The 26,266-nt window shown below is 35.1% G+C and overlaps 1 protein-coding gene across 1 annotated transcript in view; it reads left to right on the forward strand.

The window, feature by feature from the left end:
* CPLX1 (complexin 1) overlaps positions 1-26,266 on the forward strand; it is a 262,161-nt gene that overhangs the window by 209,508 nt on the left and 26,387 nt on the right. The gene's annotated exons all lie outside the window — the stretch shown is intronic.

Below are 26,266 nucleotides of genomic sequence, written 5' to 3' on the forward strand. Positions count from 1 at the left end.
AGCATTTGAAATAGCTGATTTAGCTTGTGGTTTCCCATCCTATACTGAAAGTTTTGATACTGGCGTATATGCTATTGACAAGCCTAAGTAAACACAGCCAGCAGAAGAGATTACACCCTCAGTGGGGGCATGATAGTTAAGTAATAAAATGATAATTTTCCATTGTTCTCTCTATGTATTGAGCTTTGGTGTTCCAGACAAATATAAGATAAGGAAGCAAGTCTATGTACATGAAAGTGATAACATAATGAGATCTGATATTACCTGAAGCTCAACCCATTGTAATAGGCTGTGGTTTCAAAGCACAAAACCAGCTACTTCAGATACACAAATAAACCCGAAAATGCAATTTCTCAAATATTTTATACTCTGCAGTTGGTATAACAAGTCATTTAAAATACATTTATGGAAAAACAATTTTATAGTGTACTGTCCCTTTAATAGCCAAAATGCCTTTAGGATAAGCTGGAATCTTATTTGCTAATCCATTGATTGCTCTGATTGGAAATACTCAACTATATTATGACTATATATGACTATATAATGACATGTAAATATTGCCTAAATTAGATATTGTTGTTTACACTTGGTTCCATTCCCTTTCCTAACCATTTTAAAAATACAAATATTCTGAAATCTAAACTATTACAAAATCCAAACATTTTCCCCTCCCAAGCAGTTTGGATAATAGTTTTCTACCTGTATTAATTCATACGTTAATTTGGCCTACAGTTGTAAAAACCCTCAAACCAATATTTACAACCAGCATTGAATTGGAACTAACTTGAATGTGTGATAGTTAGCAAGGTTGTGACTAGCAGCAAATGATCGGTTCCTTACATGTTTTACATTTAAATGCTGTCTGTGAAGGTCTCCATGAAATTCCCTCAGCCAATAGTTATGTATGAGATCTTCAATCCATCTCACTGACTTGAAGATAATGAAATGCTATGTGGGATGAATCTTAGAAACCTCATTACTTCCAAATGACTGCATGTCAGAGAAGTCAGCATGATGCAAGAAATGACTCCTCTTACCTTACTGGCTAATCAGTATAAGCATATATTCTGCTTATTTTATAATTATATGACATTTTCAGTTTGAGCTACTGTGTGTTATTTAAGGAACACTTGCAGTGTGTTTTTATTCTTAAGTATTTTTTTCTTACGATAGAGTTATGCATAATAGAGATGATCTTAAAGGCTGTAAGGAACTTTAGTAATTCCTACGGTATGTGTAAGGCCATCATGAGAATTAATTAAGCAGGCGCACAATAATTAATCAGCCATTACAAGTGGATCAGATCTCTGGTTGATTTTATAAATATCCCCCAAATGCCCCCAAAATACTGGGTAGTGTATTTTATTAAAAAATAAAGATAGCAGCATTTTTATTTTTTAATAAAGTAACTGCACTAGGCAGTATTTTGGGGCTAAAGTTGGCGGGAGTGTGGTGTTAGAAAAAAAACCCTTTGCTGTGCTTAGGTTCTGAACGAGGTTCCCATTGGAGCCTATGGAAGCTCGCTTTCATGAGCGTAATGATTCCCAGCAATGCTAACAATTTTATACCAGCGCACATTAGCGTGCGCTGGTAATACACAGTGGATCGCAAATATCGCTTTCATGAATGCGATATTTAGCGTTCCACTTGTAATCTGGCCCTAAATAGGGCATATTCCTTTTTTTTATATACAATATTTATTATTTTTCAACTCAAACAATATCCAATAAAGACAAAACAGTTACAAAGGAGCCTGTTGCATACAAAATATTTGAATCTCAATGTTTTGTAATTAAAGCATTTACAAAAAGCACTATATATTCATAAGAGTAACTCTTTGTATAAAGAATGTAAACAAAAACGTATTACATGTAAATATATAGAAAGTATAATTTTGGCCAGGGCATATTCCTTTCTGAAATCCAAGAAGGAAACCATTTATTATTTTCCACATATTATTCATTCCATTCTGTATCTATTTTATTGCATGTAAAAAATGAATTCCAAAATAGCAACTGGGTATGAGAAGGATTAGATATCCAAAACCATTATACACCTAAGCTAGATACTACAAGTGTTCGCCTGTGTGCTTGATGCTTCAATTATTGTTAACTGAACTGCTGTCAATCACTATTGAGCCTTGTTTGGTCTATTTATCTCTCCCTGTTTATATGTTTATGAAAAAATAAAAGTTAGTTTTTCACCTTCGTATCAATAGCACGTTCTCCTTTTGTAATAATAGTATAAATTGAAAGTGGTGTCAAAATCATCTAACCCCTAATGAAAAAGAGCAAACTAAAAACACAGAATCAAGTGTTCTATTACAATGCTGGAAAGCAATATAACATGTGATAGATTTTAGACAACCTGAACCTTTTACAAAATAAACTTATATTACCTTATTTGGTAGAACAGTCTATAGATTGCCAGCATATCTGACTCTTCTTTTTTTAGTCTATAAAAGCGTTGTTGTTAGAATGTTTCAGGATTAAATCCCTTAAGTGAAATTCTATAAATCAATATAAAGTAAAAAAATAAATAAATCCTTGTTCACTGCTGTTATGTCTGAGTCTTATCTTCTCAAGATTTTCTCACTTTTTATTTATTTTTTTAGTATACCATATCTTAAAGAAAAAAGTATTCTCAGTTCTCAATATCAAACTAAAATAATAACAATTGTTGGCCTTATGCACTAGTTTTTGTGGCCCCCCGAAAAAAACAGAACTATGAATGTGCACCATCATTTTTGTGGCCCCAGGAGAAGCTGAATTCAAAATCTGTGGTTTGGAGTAGCCGTAACTTAAAAAAGCCCTCTATTATAGAAAAATGCAGACAGAGACTTCCGCCTCACCTACGTGTGTCCCTGTGCCACTGGACAAATATTTTATTATTTGTGCATTTAAAAGCCATAATTTAAATTTCGACCCATAAGGCTTCTAAATTATTTATCTGAGGCTTCCATGTGTTAGAGATTTGGCCATTACTGAAATAAAGTCATAAAATATTGCCAGAAAATAATAAACCTTCATAGATGAATTTATCTAAATGCAAAAGATCCTATGCAAAGTTACCTTATACAGTTTTTGTGAAAAATTCAGTTCGAAGAGATGTCTAACAAAGGGCCTGACGTTCAAAAACTCACCGTCATAGCGAGAAACCATGCATTATTTTGCAATGTAAGAGTCTCTCCTTCACATCCAGAACCCTACACAGGGCCAGATTATAAGTGGCTAATTTTTTTTCATTCACTAGAGGTAAGCTTTTAATGCAGGCTGGTTAGCGTGTATTGCAAGTTGAAAGTAAAACGTCTGCTTGAAGCGAGCCCTGATTATTGCTTGCCGCGTACCCCATGATAACATTAGCAAGCTACTAGTAATCTAGCCCATAGTGATGTAAACAGCTATGAAGCAAAAAACAAATGTCCTTTTAAAATTCTTTGAGGGACCTCACAATACTGACAAGACTCTGATAATCTGACCAGAAAAGTGAGTTTTAGATCATTGGGTCCAAATCTCAATTTTGATGACTGCTATTATTTTGTGACCTCCACTATGTATACAAGAGAGTTTAAGAACCAACCTATTGTTTAGCATATTTTTCCTAACTGTGACTTCCAACAAAAATTAAACCTTCAATACCAATGACCTAGGGTGTAGATGCTCAAAAGCTCATCTTTTCAGGTGAGATTAGCTAATAAAATCCATATGGGATTCCTCAAAGTATTCTAAAAAGGGAAATATTATTCTATCTCATAGGGCATCAGAAGTATAATATAGTAGTCAATTCAATGAGAGTGATATTGCATTAACACTTTGGCCTCTGTTTATCAAGTTGTCAACCGCAAATACGCTGGAATTGCGTAGCGTATTTGTGGCGAGCCTGATTTGCCTTAGTTATCAAACCCTACAGACCGGCAAAAGTAGAATTTAGTGACGTAACATACGATCCGCCAGACTCAGTCCGACACAGATCGATGCTTACGTCACTCCAGATGTTCCGAATGCAAGTTCGGCACAATCTGACTACTTTTGCTAGTTATCAAATAACTAGCAGGTACACTCGCCACTTTTCTGGCCCAGCGTACCTAGTTTTTAACCCGCCACCCTGGAGGCCGCGGATGCCATAGGAATCAATGGGAGTCTGAAAGCAGCGAACGCTCATGTTCGCTGCTGCCCGATATCCCATTGATTCCTATGGGAACGTTTACACCTAACACCCTAACATGTACCCCAAGCCTAAACACCCCTAATCTGCCCTCACCTACACCGCCACCACCTACATTATACTTATTAACCCCTAAACCGCCGCTCACGGACCCCGCCACAACTAAATAAATTGTTTAATCCCTAAACCACCACTCCCGGACCCCGCCGCAACTAAATACAATTATTAACCCCTAAACCGCCGCTCCTGGAGCCCACCGCCACCTACATTATATTTATTAACCCCTAATCTGCCGCGCCTACACCGCCGCCACCTACCTATATTTATTAACCCCTAATCTGCCGTCCCCAACGTCGCTGCCACTATATTAAATGTATTAACCCCTAAACCTAAGTCTACCCCTAACCCTAACACCCCCTAACTGAAATATAATTTAAATGAATCTAAATAAATATTCCTATCATTAAATAAATTATTCCTATTTAAAACTAAATACTTACCTGTAAAATAAACCCTAAGATAGCTACAATATAACTAATAGTTACATTGTAGCTAGTTTAGGGTTTATTTTTATTTTACAGACAAGTTTGTATTTATTTTAACTAGGTAGAATAGTTATTAAATAGCTATTAACTATTTAATAACTTCCTAGTTAAAATAAATACAAATATACCTGTAAAATAAACCTAACCTAAGTTACAATTACACCTAACACTACACTATAATTAAATAAATTTACTAAACTAAATACAATTAAATACAATTAAGAAAAATTATCTAAAGTACAAAAAAACACTAAATTACAGAAAATAATAAAATAATTCCAAGTTTTTTAAACTAATTACACCTAATCTAATCCCCCTAATAAAATTAAAAAGCCCTCCAAAATAAAAAAAAATCCCTACCCTATACTAAATTACAAATAGCCCTTAAAAGGGCTTTTTGCGGGGCATTGCCCCAAAGTAATCAGCTCTTTCACCTGTAAAAAAAAATACAATACCCCCCCACCAACATTAAAACCCACACACCCAACCCTACTCTAAAACCCACCCAATCCCCCCTTAATAAAACCTAACACTAACCCCTTGAAGATCACCCTACCTTGAGACGTCTTCACCCAACCGGGCAGAAGTTGTCCTCCAGACGGTCCGAAGTCTTCATCCTATCTGGGCAGAAGAGGTCCTCCAGACGGGCAGAAGTCTTCATCCAGGTGGCATCTTCATCCATCCAGAGCGGAGCGGGTCCATCTTCAAGACATCCGACGAGGAGCATCCTTTTCAAACGAAGTCCAACTGAAGAATGAAGGTTCCTTTAAGTGACGTCATCCAAAATGGTGTCCCTTCAATTCCAATTGACTGATAGAATTCTATCAGCCAATCGGAATTAAGGTAGGAAAAATCCTATTCGCTGATGCAATCAGCCAATAGGATTGAAGATCAATCCTATTGGCTGATCCAATCAGCCAATAGAATGCGAGCTCAATCCTATTGGCTGATTGGATCAGCCAATAGGATTTTTCCTACCTTAATTCTGATAGAATTCTATCAGCCTATCGGAAATGAAGGGACGCCATCTTGGATGACGTCACTTAAAGGAACCTTCATTCTTCAGTTGGACTTCGTTTGAAAAAGATGCTCCGCGTCGGATGTCTTGAACATGGACCCGCTCCGCTCTGGAAGGATGAAGATAGAAGATGCCGCCTGGATGAAGACTTCTGCCCGTCTGGAGGACCTCTTCTGCCCGGATAGGATGAAGACTTTGGACCTTCTGGAGGACCACTTCTGCCTGGTTGGGTGAAGACGTCTCAAGGTAGGGTGATCTTCAAGGGGTTAGTGTTAAATTTTATTAAGGGGAGATTGGGTTGGTTTTAGAGTAGGGTTGGGTGTGATTACTTTGGGGCAATGCCCAGCAAAAAGCCCTTTTAAGGGCTATTTGTAATTTAGTATATGGTAGGGACTTTTTTTATTTTGGGGGGCATTTTTATTTTATTAGGGGGATTAGATTAGGTGTAATTAGTTTAAATAACTTATAATTATTTTATTATTTTCTGTAATTTAGTGGGGGGGTTTTGTACTTTGGATAATTTTCTTAATTTTATTTAGTTTAGTAAATTTATTTAATTATAGTGTAGTGTTAGGTGTAATTGTAACTTAGGTTAGGATTTATTTTACAGGTACATTTGTATTTATTTTAACTAGGTAGAATAGTTATTAAATAGTTATTAACTATTTAATAACTTCCTAGTTAAAATAAATACAAATATACCTGTAAAATAAAACCTAACCTAAGTTACAATTACACCTAACACTACACTATAATTAAATAAATTGACTAAACTAAATACAATTAAATACAATTAAGAAAAATTATGTAAAGTACAAAAAAACCCACTAAATTACAGAAAATAATAAAATAATTACAAGTTTTTTAAACTAATTACACCTAATCTAATCCCCCTAATAAAATTAAAAAGCCCCCCAAAATAAAAAAAAATCCCTACCCTATGCTAAATTACAAATAGCCCTTAAAAGGGCTTTTTGCGGGGCATTGCCCCAAAGTAATCAGCTCTTTCACCTGTAAAAAAAAATACAATACCCCCCCACCAACATTAAAACCCACCACTCACACACCCAACCCTACTCTAAAACCCAACCAATCCCCCCTTAATAAAACCTAACACTAACCCCTTGAAGATCACCCTACCTTGAGACGTCTTCACCCAACCGGGCAGAAGTTGTCCTCCAGACGGTCCGAAGTCTTCATCCTATCCTGGCAGAGGAGGTCCTCCAGACGGGCAGAAGTCTTCATCCAGGCGGCATCTTCAATCTTCATCCATCCAGAGCGGAGCGGGTCCATCTTCAAGACATCCGACGCGGAGCATCCTCTGCAAACGAAGTCCAACTGAAGAATGAAGGTTCCTTTAAGTGACATCATCCAAGATGGCGTCCCTGCAATTCCGATTGGCTGATAGAATTCTATCAGCCAATTGGAATTAGGGTAGGAAAAACCCTATTGGCTGATGCAATCAGCCAATAGGATTGAAGTTCAATCCTATTGGCTGATCCAATCAGCCAATAGCATGCAAACTCAATCCTATTGGCTGATTGGATCAGCCAATAGGATATTTCCTACCTTAACGTGATCAATCATGTTAACCACTCATGATTGCAGATAAACAGGTTCAATGTCATAATTAGACCCATCCAGTGGTGAATGAAAATTGAACAAAACTTCAGGTAAGTGAAAAAGAATGGTTCCAATAGGCTTTTAGTTAGATTTTGGAAGTTATAAAAACTGGGAGGTTAAAGTGTAGAATGTGGAGAGTAAGGGAATGGTGTAGTGATTTGAACTATATTTTAATCTGTTATTAAAGGCAATTAAAACCAAATAAATTCTAGATAGAATGATGCATTCAAAGAAAGAAAATGTAGATGTGTTTTCATTAGCTGTTCAAATATTGACAAAATAAGTGTAAAGTTTTAGTTTCTATAAAACAATGGGAGCTGCCATCTTGTAACTTAGGTTACCTTCACTGCTGTGGCCAATTAGGAACAGTTATAAATAGGTCATTAGAGTGTTTTTGTTTTTATGAATGTAATGCATATGTCTGCAGGTGTTTGTGTGTGGGGTATTTGTATGTTTAGTGTTTTTGTGTGTGGGTGTTTGTATGTTTAGTATGTTTGAGTGTGTTATGTGTGCATATATGTGTGTGTGTGTGGGGGGGGGGCTTGGTTGTATGTTTAGTGTGTTTGTGTGTGTTATGTGTTTATGCATGCGGTTGTGTTTGGTAAGGTATTTGTATGTTTAATATATTTGTGTGTTATGAGTGTCTGCATGTGTATGTGTTTGGTAGGGTGTTTGTATGTTGTGTGCATTTATGTGTGTGTGTGTATGGGGTGCTTAAATGTTTAGTGTGTTTGTGTGTGTTATGTGTTTATGCATGTGGTTGTGTTTGGTAAGGTGTTCCTATGTTTAGTATTTTTGTGTTTGTTATGAGTGTCTGCATATGTGTGTGTTTGTCAGGGTATTTGTATGTTGTGTGCATTTATGTGTATGTGTGTGTGTGTGTATGGGGTTTGTTTATATGTTTAGTGTGTTTGTGTGTGTTACTTGTGCATATATATGTGTGTGTGTGTGTATGAGGCATTGGTATGTTTAGTGTGTTTGTATGTTATGTGTGTATGCATATGTGTTTGTTTGGTAAGGTGTTTGTATGTTTAGTATGTTTGTGTGTGTTATGAATATCTGCATGTGTGTGTTTGGTAGGGTGGTTGTATGTTAAGTGTGTTTGTGTGTATGTGCTTTTTGAGAATATCTTCTTTAGCATAACTTTATAATAAGTTATATCGTTAATAAAATCATATTTACAACAGGTGTATCATCTTCTCTTTGTACTGTACCTCTATCAGAGTAGAAAGCTGCAGTATGTTAAAAAATCATTCTTTGGATCAATTATGGCACATTCTTAAGAAATCTCCCACAGCTGCATTTGCTATTGTTGAGTATGAATGGAAGCTGATGGCTTTTAAAATTGAATATCCCACTGTTTTCTTTTCTTCCGGATAACACTGTCTGAAGAAGGAGCTGAACGCTTTGTATCCATACTCAGTGAGTCACTTATGTCATCATCACCACCACATGCTGCAATTTGTTTTCTATTAACAACAGTTTCAAAGAGACACACAAAAAAAAATCTAATATTTATTAAATACTGGATATGGGGAGAAGCATATTAGATCTGTAGATGTGTTTTATATTGTGGTGGGTGAAAAACAGCTCGATATAGATCAATTTCATTTTTCATTTTGGTCAAAGTGGTCAAAAGGAAAGAAAAAAAAAAAGCATTTAAGTGTTATCTCACAAAACTTTTTTCTAACAATATTAAAGGGATAGAAAGGTCAAACATGAAATGTGGGTCTTCAAACACCATGGGGTAGATTTACTATATGACGAGCGGACATGATTCTCTATAGCGAATCATGTCCACTTGACATTGCTAAATATGCTGTCAGCATTTTTCATTGCACAAGCATTTCTAGTGAAATGCTTGTGCAATGTTGCCCCCTGTTTACGGCAGTCAATCAGCCGCTAACAGGGGCTGTTAATCATCCCGATTGCATCAGATCGGGATGATTTCAATCCGCCACCTAAAAGGTTAAGGAGCAGCGGTTTTATGATTGCTCAGAGAGGTGGCTGTGAAGTGCATTGCTTCTAAAGACTTAATTTATATCATACAAGCCACTGCTGATTCTCTGAGCAGGCATGGTATTTTAAAACTAGTGCATAGGCCCCCACAGCATATGTGCATATGCCTCAGAAAACAATAATACCTTTTACTAGAAACATTTTTGCTAATGGAAGTATATTACAAAAATGCTTCTATTTTAAAATGAAATGCACCCATGCACATTTTATTTTGACCTTTCTATCCATTTAATAGGTTAATTCAGTACATTTATAAAATACTCTCGACTTGCTAATTAATGTGTATATTATGTGCAACGATAAAAATAAGATTTCAAGTGTTTGTTTTGAACTTGTAAAGTCAACATTCCAAATGGGTGTTTTAATTTTTAATATTTAGAGGTGTTATGCTTTTTTAGGTTATGGAAATACAAAGTACATTGATGATTGTCTATGAAAAGTCTTGCTTACATGTATGTTTTGTGTGCTTATTCAAACAGAATATAGGAACTCCAAATATTCTGTCAGTATTGCTGATTAAGGTATTCAAACAAAAGCACTTAGGAGATAGTGATAACCTATCAGTAATAATGCCATACAATTGTTAAGTGCAGAAAAATAATTTGCCTATTTCTACAGATTGGAAAATTTTAGCCAGAGATAGGACTAATAATACTAAAGGATATATCAATATTATCTGCAGTGTAAGAAACATGGATGGTAATGAACAACAGAAATACAATCACTGTAGAGGATTTTTTTAGTGAAGGGAGACGTAGACGTGGATGTGGATGAAACAGCAAAATACCTTGTTAGCAATTAACTTGACATCCCTGTTGCATCAGTTGGACCAGCTGTGCAATAATACACCACTCTTAATCCCTTGCCTGCAGGGGAAATTTAGTAAGGAAGAAATTAGGAAAAACACAGTTCACAAAGAAGAGTAATTTGAGTCTGAAGGTAAGCAAGGAAGAATAGTCATTGTAGTTTTGTTTTACAATAAAGGACAGCTTTTTACTATATCTATAGTTACATTTTTATAAGAGAACAATTTTTGTTTCTATGATTGTGGATAAATTATAAAAAAAAGTACTGACGTGTTACATTTGCATATGTAATTGTGATGTGCAAGATAATCAAAATTATGTCCCATGCTTAGGTAGAAGATGACATATAAAAATGTTTACTAAACCTTAGGTTTTGAATGATACTTAATTTGAGAAAGTCAGTTTGAATATTATGGTAAATTTATTTGACAATCTTACTGTGTCATCTACTAGTTATTTGATGTTTTTGAATCCAGTTGTGTGCTACAGTTTTGCAACATTTATTAATAAAGCTGTTGTCATTTGAATTTCAATCTTATTGTGATTGTGACTTGGTTAAGGATTGCATTGCTCCATTAACAAATATTTAACAACAAAGAAAGCAAAAACAGTAAAAATGTTAGATAAGCTGTTAAGTTTTCAAGCTAATATAACAGGTTTACAGCTTTATTGTGACATGGACACCATGCCTGCTTTCTTATTGAGACCTTAAAGGTCAAAACTATTACAAGACATTGAGCGTGTCTTTTCCTTTGAGGTTTGAAAGTTAAGCTTTGAAGTGCCCTTCATGAAAGCTGCAGCCAATGATGTTAAACAAGGTCAGACAAATAAAGAATACCTGAAGGCAAGAGCAGCAAATGATTGTGCTTGAGTTGAATGCTGTAGCTGTTTCTTGATAATGCAGAAAACCAAATGGAGAAAGATGTCCCTGGTGACAGTAACTAACTATGTGTGCCGGATCATAAGGCTAGGTCTAATAAATTTCTTCAGCAGTTTCTTTTTAGTATTAACTGTTTTATATCTGATGAAATTAGCTGTAATGGTATCCTGCATATATTTGTTTGAGTTTTACAGAAAACCAAGCAAGAATTATAATTGTATTCTATGGAAATTCTGTTCTATGAAGTTGCATGGTTAAGGAAAACAATAAGGTTTGTATGCTGTAATATCACCAGACTTGGTTACCAGACTAGCTATATAAAAAAAAATGCACCCAAGTGTGCATTTTGACCTATTTTTAAGGCTACAAGATTTAGGGGGCGGGGCGACAGTGAATTTTAAAGGGTTAGTTGATGTCATGATTCCTTCCCCATCCTGTGCTCTTAAAACGTTTTAATTTATTACAACTCTTGGGTTGTGAGATATATATGAGACAAGTATAAGCTTAAATTATTGAGGTGGATGGTTTTAGAGGTATCAGTTTTATCAGTGCTTAGGGCAGCATAAAAACTAAATACACTATTGCATCCATGTGAATAGCCCAGCTTTTCTTTAGTTATTTGACAATGTCTATCTGGTGACATTTTTTTTTTTTTTTGTAATGATAAATAATGGAGCAAGGGTCTATACCCAATTGTGTTTTAAAGTAAGAATTACTAGAACTTTATTAGCGGTCAACTGCACCTTTATATGATTAATATACTGTATATCTTTCAATTGTGAAAACTAAATAAATCCATCAAAAAGAAATTATATCGATCATCTATCTATTCATCCATCTATCTATCCATCCATCCATCTATCTATCCATCCATCCATCTATCCATCCATCCATCCATCTATCCATCCATCCATCCATCCATCCATCCCTCCATCTATCTATCCATCTATCTATTTATCTATCTATCTATCTATCTATCTATATATCATCTATCTATCTTATCTATCTTACTCCTCAAACAGAAGAGCTTAAAATTAGGGACTGCTTGTGTTCTGGTGAAATACAAAAAAATTGCATGTTTATGTAAAAGCAAAGTTTAATGAATTTATTATAAATGTGTAATTGAAAATTTAGAAGAACATTTCCCAATAACAAAACTGAAATAACCTTGTATGAGAACTGCATGCACTAGAAACATTATTTGTGCTTATCAATTTGAGCAAGTGAAATGGAAAATGTTATTTAGAACATTTTTATGAACTGAGTTAGGTAAAACTTACAAACCACAGAAGAGTAAGCTGTAGGGAGTGTATTCTGCTACATATTTAGGTAAATTCAGGCCACCAGTTTTCCTGCCTTTCTTTTTGTATATGTTGGTTAGTTTTAATTTGTAGACAGTTGTTAAGCACTACTTTTGAATGAACCCCTTTGTTCAGTGTGTAAGGGAAATACTAATTTATATGTGTGAGATTAAAGGGACAGGAAACATAATTGTTTTCTTCTTTCATGATTCAGATAGAGCATATCATTTTTAACAACTTTCCAATTTACTTTCATGAGAAATTTGCTTCATTCTCTTGGTATACTTTATTGAGGGAGCCACAATGAACTACTAGGAGCATGCTGAACATATAGGTAAGACAATGATAGGAGGTATATATATGCTGCCACCAATCAGCAGCTTGCTCTCATATCCTGAGCCTACTGAGGTATGCTTTTCAACAAAGGATACCGACAGAACAAAGAAAATTAAATAAAAGAAGTAAATTGCTACATCTGAATCATGTAAGAAAACTTTTGCTATCATGTCCCTTTAACCTATTTTATTCCAAATCCATCCAGATCACTGCTAAAAACTATATGAATACCAGGGAGTTAGGCAGCAAGCTTAAAGGACCAGTCAATGCAGTATATTTGCATAATCAACAAATGCATGATAAGAAGACAATGCAATAGCACTTAGTCTGAACTTCAAATGAGTAGTATATTTTTGTTAAATAAATTGCAAAGTTATGTCTATTTCCACTCCCCCTGTACCATGTGACAGCCATCAGCCAATCACAAATGTATATACGTATATGCAGTGAATTCTTGCACATGCTCGTGACTCAAAAAGTGTAAATATAAAAATACTGTGCACATTTTGTTAAAGTAAATTGGAAAGTTGTTTAAAATTGCATGCTGTATCTGAATCTTGAAGTTTAACTTTGACTTGAGTGTCCCTTTAAAGCAAGGACCTCCAAGATAATATTTGAGGGATATTACCAGTGCCATATACAAACCCATTAAGGCAAAAGTAGCTAAGGTCAGTTAATTCTTGGTTAAAAACTTGGTGTAATTTGCACTTGGGTACAATTTGTAAAGTAAGGATGTATTGCACCTGAATGACATGGGTGCAGGTGTGTTTGGGGAGAGGATGGTAATTGCACTAAGAGAATCTTTTAAACTAGGGAAAGGGGGGGGTAGTCCAAACATAATAGAACTGAATGATCAGTCTTTGTATATGACACATCTTGAATATCTCAAGGAAGTGATGGCAGAAGGGTACACTTAGGAAATGTCACATTAGAAAGTTTTGAAGTTTGCAAAATTTAGCACTCCACTTGTAATCTGGCCCAAAATAAGGGAAGATACTTATGATGATACAGAGGATGATTCAGAGATCCTGTGGGTTGAAATAAAGAGTTTGGAAAAGTAGGAAAGGCTGCTAATAAAACCAGTGCTGTAATTATGAGAGATTTTAATCTACCCCAACATAAACTCGGCCAATGAAACTAGTAATACTGCTAAGGGAGATAGATTTTGAAATGTTCTCAAGGACCACAAAGTCATAACACTTCACGACTGTGAGTTTTCCAGTTCTTATGGCTACATTATTAAACTCTCAAACAGGATTGCACCTTTGTGACTGGAAGTTCAGTAGACCTGTACTGAAAGTGACAATCACGACAATGTGAGTGTGAATTAGACACAAGCATTAACAGAAAGATATTTCTACATGCCATTTCTAGATGTTGGGGTTCTGATCTCACTTTTCCTGAAGATCCTCTTAGCTGTACAATATATAACATACTCAATACATATACATCTGGAAATGTGTGCCCTGCAGACTATTCAATAGTGATGAATAGAGCTTTAATTAATCAACATTATGTATGCAAATATACCTCTAAAATGTCACCTGTGGCTGTTTTAGAGTGTCTTGCACATGTGCAACATAATAGAATGATTCCATATTGTCTTGGAATAGTGGCAAAAAATCTAGAAAGGCAATTTCAAGGTGTTATTAAGTGCATATAGTCATCAATTTGCTAAGTGTAAAATAGCTGAAAACCCGAAATTGGGCCAGATTACGAGTGTAGCGCTATTTAAATTGTGTGTGTTTATGTGAGTGTGTGTATGAATGTGAGTGTGTGTATGATTGTGAGTGTGTATGTCTATGTGAGCGTGTATGTGTTTGCATGTGTAAACAGCAAGAAAAAAACTTTCTGCTCTAAACAACCCTCAGCAATCAAACTTTCATAATATAACAAACTAAATATAAATTGGGGAGGCAATGCATTAACCCTTATAAAAGGCTATTGATACATGCAAACAATCAAGCATAAAGAGGCAAATATGCTAAACGGTTTCTCAGATGATACTAACAGCGATAATGATAATGTCCAGAAGTGAGTCTGTATTTTAGATGTAAAAGTAAAATAAGCATGTCAAGTATAGTGAAACCTCTCACCAAACAGTTCCAGTAAAGCGGCTGGCCACAAAGGGCTAGAATTTTACCCGGCTTCGACAAACAAGGAGGATTGAAGTAGCAGGTCCGTGCACACTGTTGTGCTCCGTGTTCCTTGATGCCACACAAGGGAGTCGGGTGATGACGTCACTTCGTATCGACTACGGAATCAGAGATGCAGCTCTACTGAAGCTGGGTTCTTCTCCCCTCAGCCAACGTATACATGTGAAAGAGAAAGAAACAAGAAAGCGCAACCTCGATTCAAGTCAATTTTATTACACTTTCAATGGACAAAACACAAGGTAAGTAATGCACTTACCAAATACACAGGATAAAAAGGCATGTAGTAATTAAGCAGGCAAAACAGGGACAGCAGGGTACACCGGTAAAAATCACGACATCCCACCAGGTAGATTCCGGATCCCAAATACAATGGTGTATTTGGGATCCGGAATCCACCGGGTGGGATTTGGTGATTTTTACCGGTGTACCCTGCTGTCCCTGTTTTGCCTGCTTAATTACTACATGCCTTTTTATCCTGTGTATTTGGTAAGTGCATTACTTACCTTGTGTTTTGTCCGTTGAAAGTGTAATAAAATTCACTTGAATCGAGGTTGCGCTTTCATGTTTGCATGTGTGAATGTGATTGTGTGTGTGAGTGTATGTGAGTGTGTGTGTATGTGCTAAAATATTAATTGTATGCTTGTGAAGGTTAAATGTATGTAAATCAGCTTAATATTTTTCATTGATATTAAAGATTTGCGTACTTTTTAATATGATTTAAGATGCCTTGTAAGGGGATATGTTTATAATAGTTACATCAACAACAAAGGAAATAGACTAAATGTTAATATTTTAGATACATTTTAAAGGACCATGCAGAAGGAAAACAGTATGAAAAAATAGTATAATATACAGGGAGTGCAGAATTATTAGGCAAGTTGTATTTTTGAGGATTAATTTTATTATTGAACAACAACCATGTTCTCAATGAACCCAAAAAACTCATTAATATCAAAGCTGAATAGTTTTGGAAGTAGTTTTTAGTTTGTTTTTAGTTATAGCTATTTTAGGGGGATATCTGTGTGTGCAGGTGACTATTACTGTGCATAATTATTAGGCAACTTAACAAAAAACAAATATATACCCATTTCAATTATTTATTTTTACTAGTGAAACCAATATAACATCTCAACATTCACAAATATACATTTCTGACATTCAAAAACAAAACAAAAACAAATCAGTGACCAATATAGCCACCTTTCTTTGCAAGGACACTCAAAAGCCTGCCATCCATGGATTCTGTCAGTGTTTTGATCTGTTCACCATCAACATTGCGTGCAGCAGCAACCACAGCCTCCCAGACACTGTTCAGAGAGGTGTACTGTTTTCCCTCCTTGTAAATCTCACATTTGATGATGGACCACAGGTTCTCAATGGGGTTCAGATCATGTGAACAAGGAGGCCATGTCATTAGATTTTCTTCTTTTATACCCTTTCTTGCCAGCCACGCTGTGGAGTACTTGGACGCGTGTGATGGAGCATTGTCCTGCATGAAAATCATGTTTTTCTTGAAGGATGCAGGCTTCTTCCTGTACCACTGCTTGAAGAAGGTGTCTTCCAGAAACTGGCAGTAGGACTGGGAGTTGAACTTGACTCCATCCTCAACCCGAAAAGGCCCCACAAGCTCATCTTTGATGATACCAGCCCAAACCAGTACTCCACCTCCACCTTGCTGGCGGGAGTCGGACTGGAGCTCTCTGCCCTTTACCAATCCAGCCACGGGCCCATCCATCTGGCCCATCAAGACTCACTCTCATTTCATTAGTCCATAAAACCTTAGAAAAATCAGTCTTGAGATATATCTTGGCCCAGTCTTGACGTTTCAGCTTGTGTGTCTTGTTCAGTGGTGGTCGTCTTTCAGCCTTTCTTACCTTGGCCATGTCTCTGAGTATTGCACACCTTGTGCTTTTGGGCACTCCAGTGATGTTGCAGCTCTGAAATATGGCCAAACTGGTGGCAAGTGGCATCTTGGCAGCTGCACGCTTGACTTTTCTCAGTTCATGGGCAGTTATTTTGCGCCTTGGTTTTTCCACACGCTTCTTGCGACCCTGTTGACTATTTTGAATGAAACGCTTGATTGTTCAATGATCACGCTTCAGAAGCTTTACAATTTCAGAGTGCTGCATCCCTCTGCAAGATATCTCACTATTTTTTACTTTTCTGAGCCTGTCAAGTCCTTCTTTTGACCCATTTTGCCAAAGGATTTGAAGTTGCCTAATAATTATGCACACCTGATATAGGGTGTTGATGTCATTAGACCACACCCCTTCTCATTACAGAGATGCACATCACCTAATATGCTTAATTGGTAGTAGGCTTTCGAGCCTATACAGCTTGGAGTAAGACAACATGCATAAAGAGGATGATGTGGTCAAAATACTCATTTGCCTAATAATTCCGCACACAGTGTAGTATATAGCATAGTGTGTGTGTTTGTATCTGTATGTGAGTGCATGTGTGTTTGTATGTGTGAATGTGAGTGAGTGTTTGTGTCTGCAATACATGGCATTTCAAGTAGTGCATTTTTTTTTAAATAATTACCTTGGTAAACAATATCAGGCTCCATTTTAAAATCACAGCACACCAAAATTTAATTTTATAATATAAAATGAAGTACAAAGTGAGGCGGACTTTGAAAGAAAAAAAAAAGCATTTAAATTAATGCATAATAAGTGACATAATTTCAAGCTATGAGGAATGTTAAATTACTGTGCAGACACACTTAAGCAATGTGTCAGGACAAATACATTTAGCATAACATGACATTTGAGGAAATTAGTACTTCCATGCAGCTGTCTTTAGTAAGGAAATAAATAAATATTAAAAACTGCACTTACCTTTGACCAAGAGTCATAAGAAAAAAAAAAATAATAATTAGGGATTTTATAGAATTGAGAGCAAAGTTCTGTAATACTTTCTTGTTAATTAATAAAGTGACAATGAAGCCCAAAGTATTATATTATTCACATAAAAGAATATTATATACATTGGGGAATCCTTTGCAAACTTGGTAATATACAGAAACAAATAACCATATTATAAATATGCATTTGTTTACATCAGTTTTATAATTTATTTTATGTAAACTCTATACATTATTTATGACATTTTGCTTAATAAGTTGTTAATAAGCACTGGGTCAGTGACTTCTATGCAAAGATACAGCATAAAACAGATGTTTACATATGTATCCTGCTGTTTGCTACACAATTTAGACAGGTTTCATATGCCACTTATTTTTTATTTATTTTCCTTAGTAATTTCACAAAACTAGAAGTCATTTGGGTCATATTTTTGGATAATCAATGAGTTTATGATATATATATATATATATATATATATATATATATATATATATATATATATATATATATAAATGATCCATAAGGCCCCTTCATATGGAATATTTATCAATTAACTCCTCTTTTAGTTCTGTCCCACATTATTTTAAAGAGACATAAACTATAATTATTTTGTTAAAAATAAAGTTAAAAACAAAACTTTTGTTTCAAAACGTGAATGTTTTTTTTTTTATCTAGGTTCTTTTTTTTCCACATACTTTGCTTTAATCTTTTTTTTATGAAGTACAGGGTTCCATTATGTTGTGACCAAAGTTAAAATCTGTCCATGCCTCAAACAAAACACTAATCATAATAAAGTGTTTATATGAACGTGTGTGTGCACCAGTAGCCACTAGTACAAACTTGGTATCCCATATCATGTAATGTTGTAAATACAATTAAATATGAGCAATATGTTAAAACATTTATTTGTTTATCGTCATACTGTTGGATGCTGATCCCTGCAACAGACTTTTGTGGGAATTTACCTAAACTATTTAAAAATAAAAGGTTTGTCATTGACAAAAAAAGTTTAAAAAAATAAAATAAAATTAGAAATGTTAAAAACAACCTTTAAAACCTATTATTTTCTTTTTAAATTGATTCTAGTTTCATTTGTTTAATGTCCCTTTAAGGAGACTTCATTAAATTAAACAATTAAATGTAGGACATCCATTTTGAATATTATCAAAATTAAAATGGTTGAGAGCCTGAAGAATCCCTATTAATTTAGGGATGGGAATTATTATTTTTTCCCAAGGGATATTACAGTCATTTTTATATGTTTATAGTGTATTTCAGCAATTAAGCACTGTATTTCAAAACATCTGCAAACAATATTTATGATTTAAAATAAGATGTCATTTTGCAACATAAATGTAATTTTTTTTCACTTCAGGAGCTTACCCCTTTGAAAAGCCTCTTAACTTTGGGGAGCAAAGGTGGTTAGGGTTAATTGAAATTATTAATTAAGTAATGACTGTGGGGGATGGTTGCTGTTAGAGTTAATTGAAGTGTAGAGGTACATGGCAGCTTCATGAGTAATGGCTGTAGAGATAGTTGCCATTAGATGTGTTTGTGGTGTCAGGATCAGATGAGTTGCATGTAGGGTAAACTACACTGGAACTCAGTACAATATTGGTTTGGGATAAAATGTGTGTGGTTGTTATAACTCTGGTGTCTATTTATTATTGATACAAGTGTTATAGGTCCTTTAGTCAGAAACTCTCTAATGGCTGGTCATTTCAACCAGCTGTCAAGCATCTCTAATGTTTAGTAAAAATATATTTAGAGATTCTGTGCTAAGTAACAGATGGTGAATGAGATGCAGTCACTAAATTGATGCTGCTAAGAAAAAACTGCTGTCACTAGTGGTTGCATTATAGCAATTTGCATAGGGTCTAGTCCAAGGTTTATAAGGCTATAAGACGTTAAATTAAGCCCTTTAATCTCCATTCATATTTAGAATTGGTTAGGGCCACCCTTAGCATTTGCAGGGCCATGAGGAAAACAAATTTGTAGCTCCTCTCGTCCCAGCATCCTTATTCCCCCTGTATTCCCTGCCCCCTGTATGGCCAATCCCAACATTCAGTGTTACCATTATAAAGCATAACAATAAATATTACAACTCCTGATACCATAAACACTTTTTTATAATATAAAAACAGTTTGTACACTGCACCTTCTCATAAACTTACTCTTAAAGGGACATTAAACAGAGAATTTTTGTTGTTTAAAAATGTAGATAATCCCTTTATTACCCATTCCCCAGTTTTGCATAACCAACACAATTATAATATACTTTTTACCTCTGTGATTACCTCGTATCTAAGCCTCTGCAAACTACCCCCTTATTTCAGTTCTTTTGACAGACTTGCATTTTTAGCCAATCAGTGCTGACTCCTAGGAGCTTCACGTGCCTGAACTCAATGTTATCTATGTGAAACACATGAACTAACGCCCTCTAGTGGTGAAAAACTGTCAAAATGCTTTCAGATTAGAGGCAGTCTTCAAGGTCTAAGAAATTAGCATATGAACTTTCTAGGTTTAGCTTTCAACTAAGAATACCAAGAGAACAAAGCAAAATTGGTAATAGAAGTAAATTGGAAAGTTGTTAAAAATTACATGCCCTATTTAAATCATGAAAGTTTTTTTTTTTTTACTTGATTGTCCCTTTAACATTGAGGGGCCTACCCAAAGTGTAGGGCGCTGGGTGGGTGCCTCCCTCGTCCCACCCAAAGGACAGGTCTGGGACAGGTGGATACATTGTACTTTGCGTTGTATTTTGCATAAAAGTTTTTTGTTTTTTTAATTGAATTTATACAACTTCACACAATTTTTTGGGTGGGATTGTGGAGAGAATTTTTGTTTGGTTCCTTGACCTTTCTAAATGTCCTATAAAATATGTTGCAGCTTAATCCTTTAAAACAGCAGAACCTAAAAAATGCTATACATAAGCTGAGCATGTACTTTTTTAACTGAAGAAACTATATCCACACAATGACAAGAAAGAGCCTAGTTTGTAAAAGCTTAGTGCAAAGTAGATACACTTCATGTAAAGTATTCAGTGTTAGACTTTTTTCTCTTTTATCTCACAGTGCGTCATTTGAGTTATGCTCAAGATACAAGAACAAATATATCTCTTGAACTAATACAAACTAGTTTAATTAAAAAAAAAGAATAGTGATGTTGGACCTTTGAGCCTTACTTTAAAGTACAAAGACTTAATAGCTAACATTATTGCCTAGAGGGAATTCAGGAATCACACTGAAAATACAAATTGAACTGCTCAATTAATTCAAGAAAAAAAAAAAGATTAGGTTTCCATTTTAAATTGTTCATATATCTATTGAGTATTCAGGACACATAACAATGAATCAGTGTGAGTATTGATTACAAACTGGGAGCCTGAAACAAAAGTTTCCTGTATCTAAGGAAATGGCAATTATTTTATTATTCTCTTTTGTTACCTGATATAAATTTCCAAGCAAATTTCACATTGCTAGTATTTCACATTAAATGGAGTTAAACACATGGTTACCGACAAGCATTTGTGTAATTATACAGGACCAGATTACAAGTGGAGCAGCTGCTTGACCACTAAAAGTAAAATGTTAGAGCACGAGGAGCGCTAACATCAGGATTTAAGATATTGCGCTAACTCCCTCTTCCCATAGATTTCTATGGAGAGTGATACGAAAAGTATTTTTAGTTATTGTTCGTGCGCTAACTCGACACTGCACTCAAGGCCAAAGGTTCATGCGGAATACTTTACATTCCTATGTTCTTCAAATTGATGAAGATGTTCTTTTTATTTTTAAATATACAAATATAGATATATAGATATAAACAGTATATACAGATATATATATTGAAATATATATTTAAAAAAAATTATAAATGAAGAACATAGGAATTTTAAGTATTTCTATTGAAAAAAACAGTAAAACATTGAAAAGCGATACAAATTATATTGCATATTTAAAGGTATTTAACTGGGAAGGGCTCAAACATGGATATATATTTGTATATATCTGTATACATGTGTTCCTATGTGAATATATCTATGTATGTTTGCACATTCATAGTAACACATAAAAAATATATATACACATGTATACACATATATAGATATATTCAGTATATAGACATGTATACATACAAATATACACATATTTAGACATATATTTATATACACACACACATTGGAGTGCTTTCCAGTCAAACACTTTGCCATATACCATATCTTTTTTTAATCCTTTTAAAACCTTTTTTAAAAATATTAAAATTATATTTTTAATATAAAAGTGTAAATTCAAGTGTATTTATTTTAATGTTTTGACATGTTTTTTTTTTTTACATGATATTCTGTAGCGTATCATGTCTGACAGACATCGCTGAATGCGGACAGCATATGCTTCCATTCGGAGCTTGATAATTCGGCCCCATAAACTTTACTTCAGGTCTCAAGTCACGCTAAATATTCTAGAACAGTTTCGGCTTCTACTTCTGCTCAGTGTCTAACTTTCAACTTGTAATATCAGCGATATTTAGTGCATTTGCGATATCCAGTGAAAGTATAGGTTTGTGTTAGAGTGATGTCGGCCACACTAACCATTGTCTGTTAAATGTGATTTACCATGAACTTGTAAAATCAATTTGCCTGCTAATATTAGCGCGATCTAGCTATACTTCCTATCGGGTCCCACGCTGCCATTAGCACCTCTTTGTAATCTGGCCCACAATGCATAGCAAATAAGAATATATTATTATCACATTATAATGCTCCAGAACTGCTAAAATGACATTCAGAGTAAAATTACAGAGATGAAGGGCGGTGCACTGGTATGGTTAGATTATTAACACTTTAAACTATATTAGAACAGATTAATGCCATGTTTTTATCATTTAATTTTGTTATTTTCAAATGATCAACATAAGAGAAAATAAAAAAATAAAGATTAATCGCTTACCCCAGTAACACATATAATTTGTATGTTTTGGGAGTGAAATAATTAACCAGCCATCACAAGTGGCTAGTTATTGCTACCGCAAGCTTAATATCGGATCTCTGGTTAATTGTATAAATCTGACCCAAATGCCCCCAAAATATTGTCTAGTGTAGTATATTAAAACTCACAGCATCAGAACAAGGCTCCTATAGGATCCTATGGAAAAGCGCTCTTGTGAGCGCAATACTACCTAGCAATTGGAACGCAAGCTAGGGTTCGCATTGCGGCTATCTTTTTTAATACAAGCGCACATTATTGTTTGATGAAAGCGATATATAGCGCTCCACTTGTAATCTAGCCCATAGCGTTACAGTATCGCTAGTGTTAAAATTGCATGATTTAATGGATTAGAGCATTTCATTTTAACAATATAATGTCCCTTTAAGACAAAGCAACCCTTAGTTATCCTAGGCAAGTTAGAGAATTTTGCTTTACTTTTCAGTGGTTGTGATCCTATTATTTTTGAAGTAATCCCTCTTTCCCTAAGCATTTCCCTAAAACCTATTTGTCTGTTTAGTTAACTAGAAAACTCAATCAGGTATACAAGCTTAAATTAGACTTTATCTTGGAATCAGCTCATTAAGATCATTATACTGTGTTACTAATTAAATGATTGTTTTGTCATTACGTTGTTTAAATCTGCACAGCAACCCAGGTGAGCACTTTATAAAGTCCTGAATAAGGTAAAATATGGTGTCAACATGATTGAATATTGCTATTATAATTATTGTTATTCTTAATATTTATCATTATAGTTTGTTTAAAGGATATCAACATACCTTGAAGCTTTATCCAGGAGTATTATTTACAAAATGAAAACAAGAGGTTACAATAACGAGGACAACTTTGCAGTAATGGATATAACAGGAGTAGGTCCTTCCTCTTCCAACATGTATTTGTTTTTTATCCATTAAACACATAGATAAAGTCAGGTCCAGAGTGGAGCTTTACTGTCAATCTTTAGCATATCATGAACAGATGAGCCATCGCAGGTAGCGTTTATGGGTAGCCAGCAATCAATTGCTGTGTTCCAATATACAGTGGAAATACATTGCTGCTGCCCCCTTTGAGATGATAAACACATAGTTGACAATGTGCAATAGTTTAATAAAAAATAATCTAGTGGATTAAAGTTACATACAAGGTTATAAATAAATTGTCTCTAATAGATTTATATGTGACAATATTGTCAGCTACCATTTTAAATAATAATTAAAACTACCTAAAAGAAGGTAACTGTTTTGATTTCTGATTGCATATTCAAATAGCCAGATCACAATTTTCAGTTTTAGTGGTTTGTACCTGTCTAGCAAAAAATGTATTTAACCCCATAAATTCAAATGACAATATTATACAATCTATTAAAAATATAAATATAAAACATTATCGGCTAGATTACGAGTTTTGCATTATGAGTAAAAAAGCAGCGTTATGGGTTATAACGCTGCTTTTTTACTACCGCTGCTATTACGAGTTTTGTAGGTACAGCTGTCCCGCACACTTTTTTGGCCGTACCGCAAATTAACTTACGCAATTTTCATAAAGTCTTTTTTCAATGGGACTTCCATTGCGCCGGTATTACAAGCTTTTTTTTGGAGGCCAAAAAGTGAGCGGTACAGCCTATCCCGCAAGATTAGTAACGCATTCTATAGTCAGTAGTTATGAGTTTTACACTACAGAGCTGTAGCATAAAACCCATAACTAAAGTGCTAAACAGTACACTAACACACATAAACTACCTATTAAACCCTAAACCGAGGCCCTCCCGCATAATAATAAAATGATTAACCCCTAATCTGCCGCTCCGGACATCGCCGCCACTATAATAAACATATTAACCCCTAAACCGCCGCACTCCCACCTCACAAACACTATTTAAATATTATTAACCCCTAATCTACCTCCCCTAACATCGCCGCCACCTACCTACATTTATTAACCCCTAATCTGCCGCCCCATTGTTGCTGCCACGATATTAAATTTATTAACCCCTAAACCTAAGTCTAACTGTAACCCTAACACCCCCTAACTTATATATAATTAAAATAAATCTAAATAAAAATTCCTATCGTTAACTAAATAATTCCTATTTAAAACTAAATACTTACCTCTAAAATAAACTCTAAGCTAGCTACAATATAACTAATAGTTACATTGTAGCTATCTTAGGTTTTATTTTTATTTCACAGGCAAGTTTGTATTTATTTTAACTAGGTAGACTAGTTAGTAAATAGTTATTAACTATTTACTAACTACCTAGTTAAAATAAATACAAATTTACCTGTAAAATAAAACCTAACCTGTCGTACACTAACACCTAACCTTACACTACAATTAAATAAATGACCTAAATTAAATACAATTAACTAAATTAAATACAATTACCTAAATTAACCCCCCCCACTAAATTACACAAAATAAAAAACTAATTACAAGATATTTAAACTAATTACACCTAATCTAATAGCCCTATCAAAATAAAAAAGCCCCCCAAAATAAAAAAAATCTAGCCTAAACTAAACTACCAATAGCCCTTAAAAGGGCCTTTTGCGGGACATTGCCCCAAAGAAATCAGCTCTTTTACCTGTAAAACAAATACAAACAACCCCCCAACAGTAAAACCCACCACCCACACAACCAAACCCCCCAAATAAAAACCTAACTAAAAAAAACCTAAGCTCCCCATTGCCCTGAAAAGGGCATTTGGATGGGCATTTAGCTCTATTGCTGCCCAAACCCTAACCTAAAAATAAAACCCACCCAATAAACCCTTAAAAAAACCTAACACTAACCCCTGAAGATCCACTTAAAGTTTTGAAGATTTGACATCCATCCTGAATGAAGCCGGGAGAAGTCCTCAACGAAGCGGCACACAGTCCTCAACAAAGCCGGGAGAAGTCTTCATCCAAGCCGGGAGAAGTGGAGAAGTCTTCATCCAGACAGCATCTTCTATCTTCATCCATCCGGTGAGGAGCGGGTCCATCTTCAAGACATCCGGCTCAGAGCATCCTCTTCTTCCGATGACTACCCAACAAATGAAGTTTGCTTTAAGTGACGTCATCCAAGATGGCGTCCCTTAGATTCCAATTGGCTGATAGAATTCTATCAGCCAATAGGAATTAAGGTTGAAAAAATCCTATAGGCTTATGCAATCAGCCAATAGGATTGAACTTCAAGCCTATTGGCTGATCCAATCAGCCAATGGGATTGAGCTTGCATTCTATTGGCTGTTCCAATCAGTTCTGCCCGTCTGAAGGACCACTTCTCCCGGCTTGGATGAAGACTTCTCCCGGCTTCGTTGAGGACGCCGCTTCATTGAGGACTTCTCCCGGCTTCGTTGAGGATGGATGTCGGCTCTTCAAAACTGTAATTGGATCTTCAGGGGTTAGTGTTAGGTTTTTTTAAGGGTTTATTGGGTGGGTTTTATTTTTAGGTTAGGGTTTGGGCAGCAATAGAGCTAAATGCCCATCCAAATGCCCTTTTAAAGGCAATGGGGAGCTTAGATTTTTTTTAATTAGGTTTTTATTTGGGGGGTTTGGTTGTGTGGGTGGTGGGTTTTACTG

Source organism: Bombina bombina, chromosome 2 (genome assembly GCF_027579735.1).
Source record: "Bombina bombina isolate aBomBom1 chromosome 2, aBomBom1.pri, whole genome shotgun sequence".
Taxonomy (NCBI): domain Eukaryota; kingdom Metazoa; phylum Chordata; class Amphibia; order Anura; family Bombinatoridae; genus Bombina; species Bombina bombina.